The sequence below is a fragment of the Vicugna pacos genome, chromosome 2 (genome assembly GCF_048564905.1).
Source record: "Vicugna pacos chromosome 2, VicPac4, whole genome shotgun sequence".
NCBI lineage: Eukaryota > Metazoa > Chordata > Mammalia > Artiodactyla > Camelidae > Vicugna > Vicugna pacos.
The window spans coordinates 89,422,393-89,427,633 of record NC_132988.1 but is presented as its reverse complement, the minus strand read 5'-3'; positions in this window follow the sequence as shown (position 1 = coordinate 89,427,633).

Below are 5,241 nucleotides of genomic sequence, written 5' to 3'. Positions count from 1 at the left end.
GCCATAAGCCCTGAGTGATCTCTGGATTATAGGTTACAGATTTGGGAATTTAGTCTTAGTAAAATGTGAAGCAAAAAGAAGATTTTATTATTTGCAGAAAAAATTTTCAGATAGCTTTCTGCTAAACTTTCTGAAATTCCTAAAACTGATTAACAGTTCTAGTTCCAATTCTGCTGGGCTTTGTAGTCAGTCATAATTGGAAAGAATTAAACTTTTATGTATTAAACAAATACAGATCAACAATATTCTGGGGAGGTATGCAATTTCCCAGAAGTAAGTGATAATAACATTCTAAGTTGATAAATAATAGCAATATAACTCTGTTCCAGCTGTTCTGAACTATGTGTGGAAGCACTCAGGCATTGTCAATTACTGTCAGGAGTTAGGGTGAAACTTGAAAATTATTTCTTAATATTTCCTCTTTTAATAAGCATTCTATGTTTAAGCATTACCAAACACTGTCAAAATAAATGCATTTTTTAAATTGAAGTGTAGTTGGTATACAATATTGTGTTGATTTCTGGTGAACATCATAGTGATTCATATATATATTTATCTATATTCATTTTCATATTCTTTTTCATTATAGGCTATTACAAAGTATTGAGTATATTTCCCTGGGCTATACAGTAGGACCTTGTTGTTTATCTGTTTTATATGTAGTAGTATCTGCAAATCGGGAAATCCCAATTTAACCCTCCAACCCTCCCCTTTTCCCACAGTAACCGTAAGTTTGTTTTCCATATCTGTGATTCTGTTTCTGCTCACTTGTGTCATTTTTTTTAGATTCCATATAAAAGTGTTTTTCATACTGAACTAGTTAAGACCAGGATTAGTCTGAATCTGCCACATACTTACTCTTTTACTTGAAGCAAATTCCCCCAACATCTTTGAGTCTCAGTTTCTTTATTCTTAGCATAGGTATAACAGTCTCAAATTCACAGGTAATGTCTATTTAGCACTTACCCCAGTTTTTACCACATAGTAAGTATTTTAAAATAGTTGTAGCTATAATAATTATATTGTTTTTGTCTCTCCTGGTAATGTCACATATTGTAACTAAAATAGATCACAGTGTTTGCATTCTGTTCACTAAGGCATACTTACTAATGCTTATTGATACACTCCATTTTTTATATTCTGAGGATCCAAAAATAGTACATACAAGAATAAGACAAAGAAATACATCCTACAGATGCAAATGATTTAGACAGATACGCAATATATTCTTTTATACAAAGCAATTAACATGAAATTTTAATTTCAGAATAGCCAGTGACTGCTTAGTATTATCAGGACTTTTTTTTTTTTTTGGTACAAAGAATGTTTGACAATGCTTATTTTTTTCTTGACTCACCTGGCATCATGCTGATAATATGTTCCAAAAATGCTTGGCAAAGAAAGTTTGTGTCTTCGTGTGTGTGTGCGTGTGTTGTGTGTGTGTGAGAGAGAGACAGCAAGAGAGAGTGAGATTTTAAAAGTAAAGCACAGTTGGGTCTCTTGTGCATTGCTGATAGGAAGGTAAAATGGTACAGCGACTATGGAAAACAAAATGGCAGGTCCTCAAAAAGTTAAACATAGAATTACTATGTGGTCCAGCAATTCCACGTCTACGTATAAACCCAAAGGAATTGAAAACAGGAACCAAAACAGATACACGTGCACCAACGTTCGTAGCAACATTATTCACAATAACCAAAAAAATGGAAACAACTCAAATATCCATTACTAAATGAATGGATAAACAAAATTTGATATATACATACAATGCAATATGATTCGGCCTAAAAAGGAGTGGAATTCTGATACATGCTACAACATAGACAAAACCTGGGAAACATTGTGCACTTTGAAATAAGCCAGATTAAAAACTATTACATTATTCCACTTACAAGAGCTATGTAGAATAGGCAGATTTATAGAGGCAGAAAGTATAACGGAGGTTATCAGAGGCTGGGAGAAGGGGAAAATGGGGAGTTTCTGTTTAATGAGTACAAATTATAAAGTTCTATAAATGGATAGGGGTGATGGTTGTACAGTATTGTGAATGTATTTAATCCCACGGAATTGGAGGCTTGAAATGGTTAAAATGGTAAATCTTATGTCTGTATATTTTACCTCAATTAAAAAAGAAAAAAATAACCTGTTCAGAAATTTAGAAAGCAGAGTATCTTCCAAAATAAATTGGTTAAAAATATTGCCCAGATAAATACAATTATTTATTTAGTGGTACCTGGTGGATTTTCCATTCATTTATTGAAAATTTATTACAAGTTATGGTTGTTTTCCCAGCTCATTTCTCAGAACATAATGTGCCAGCCAGGCAGTCTGGGGAGATGGGAATGGGGTGTTAATCTTTTTACATCCTCCAGAGTTGTTTCAGCTTATCGTGGTAACTTGGTGCCTCCTGTCACAGAGATTGTTTCAGAGGTGAGTCCAGGCGTAAGACAGTGTATTAAGGGTTACAGTGTTAATGTCTCTAAAGGAGCACAGCTGTAGACTACCTCAGCTACTGAAGGCTTCCATTCTCCAAGAAAGGGAGAGTTGACTGTGTCAGGGACACTTCTACAGCCTTGCATCACAAAACACAACCAGCCTATACTAAAAACTTTGTTCCAAGTAAATTCACTGGCTTGTGATGCAAGATTATAGGCTCACCTGTCCTTGGTATTTTTTTTGGAGTTAAAAAATGTATTGAGGCTACTAGAAAAACCACTGCCAGAGAGGAGGAGAAGCATGTGAAGCTATAAAAAAAAAAAAGTTACCTGTGTTTTCTTTCTCTTTGTTTAATATGCTAAATGCAGAAGAGTGCTGGGTATGTTCCTAGGTTCATTTAACCTAAAATCTGTAATTTTGCCCAAGAACATTCAGAACAGAGTGTCCACCTCCACCCACAGCCCCACTTACTTAAAGCAAGAGAATCTTCTAAAGCAAATGGAGACAAACTGTTCTCAGCCTGAAACAAAATCACCTTTGGTGGTGGTGGAAAGGTCCTTTGATGACAAAGAATACAATAGCTGAAGTTATTTTGGTTCTATTTCTCTGCTCAGTAAGTGCAGGCTTGTATCCTTTCTCCTCCCTTCCTCCCTTTTCCCATTATCTATCAAAAGAGGAACAGCAAAAATAAAGCAAGTTGAAATAAAACAAAATAAAATAAATAAAATAAAATAAAATAAAATAAAATAAAATAAAATAAAATAATGATGGGGCAATTGAATCAGATATCATCTTAAAAGAAGCAGTGTTTAAATTCTGGTTTTGATGTTTTAGTCATATTAGTGCACACAAGGTTCATTTTAGCTTAGCTTTGTAGAGGTGTATGCTTTCGTATCCAAGGAGGAGTATTAAGCTGGAGTTTAGGAGGTAAAATTGCTTCCTATGAATACATGTGAAGGAGGTTGTATTGGAAGGGCTACCAAACAGAAATCTTAATGTTCCAGATCTGAAAATTTCAAGATATTTGGCCACTATCAGTCTAAATGTGAGGAATAAATTGCTAAAACTTGTTACACATTTTTCTATACAGTGCTTTGGTAAGTCAGAAAAATGGCATTCAAGGGGATGCACATGTTTAGAAACTTACTGGGATGTCTAGAGGAATTACTTCCCTAGGATTAGAAAGAAAAGGAGGAATTTGTGGGTAATGAGTAGAAACGTTTCTGTTCCTTCAGAAGGTGATCTAAAATTTTTGATGCAAATGTCCCTTGCAGCACTTCGGCCAATCTGTGGGGTGTGTGGTGGGAGGGGGCAGGGGAGGAGCCCTGAGGCTCCCTGAGGGTCTCCCGACCCAAGCGATCCATGGTGACTCAAGGCTCTGGGTAAATGACTTACTCTGCCTTGTTGGTAACTCCTTGTCTGCCACTTTTTTCATTTAAATGTATTTATTAGGCAAAGAAAATGATAATAAGAGCAACAATCCTGAAAGAAACATGTTCACTCAAAAATTCACTGTTAAACCATTTTTAATTAGTTTTTTTGTTGTTGTTTTTTCCTTCTTCCTTCAAGCACCCATGTCATATGTAAGTAATTGTAATCACTGCAAAGATGCAGTTTTGAATTCATATTTCATCCCAACATTTGTTTATGAGAATCAACAATCATGTCCCTGTTAGTTTTAAAATAACCTCAGTAGTGGCTATGACTGCCTGTTTCTGTAGTATTTGACAATTAAGTTTTATCGATCTTTTGTAATCACAAATAATATTAAGAACAGGTACTAAAATCCCTTTTTAGAGAATAAGTGGTTTTGTAAAAATGTATGTCAAAAGCCTGAGGTACAGGGTGACGTTAAAACTTCAGCTAAGACCAAACTTCCGAGAAAGTGCAGAAGTATGTGAAAGATACAGAAGAGAAATTACTGAGGCTCCTTGTGAGACAATGGAAAGTGAGTGGGGAAGGGAGCCAGTAATACCAATATGTTCACCATTGTTTAGCTTTTATTCCCTTTTATTATTATTTTCTTATTTTAAATTTCTATTTCTATTTTTTCTTATTTTTATTTTCTTATTTTTTCTCTATAAAGATTTAGAGAGAAAACATATGCCTGATAACAATTGTTCTTGATAAACATTGCTAAGTTATTTTTAAAAGAGTTTCTTATTGACTTTGCCATCACCATAAAATAAGTGCAATCAATTCCTTTAAATATTATTAGCAGCCTCCATATTTCGCACAGCATCTAAATGAACTGGGCAGAATGTATCATGGTGAGTACAGAGTGTGAGGAAGAGGACTGCCTGAATTGCTTTAGAGATAAAGAGAACAGGGTGGGTCTATGCCGACTCTAATTATATTTGCTAGTTGCATTGTATCCTTTAGTATCCAGCTATTGTGTCCTTGATTGAAAAGCTCTTCTCTAGGAACCCTCTCCCCCTCCATTTACATGGGTGCAGTAAGAGTTGCCGATTGTTGTTACACAGTTTTACTTTCCATTGTCACTGTTGGTTGGACCAGAGATGAGATCTTGACCCATTTGGGCTATTGAGTTCATTGCCCAGGAATATAGGTGAACACTGGAGTCAATTTATCCTCAGTTCCAAGATTATAATACAGGAGGCCCATGGGTTATTGGTTGCTTGTTACATCACATGGACTGTGAAGATATGCTTGTCCGTGGGATGGTCATACGAGAGGAAGATCCGGACAGAGAAGCAGACTCCCAATGGAGACAGGAGCCGATGGCATTGGAGCGCATGTTCCAATGCTTTCCTGATGTTTAAATCTTGAATTCTTTCTCTCATC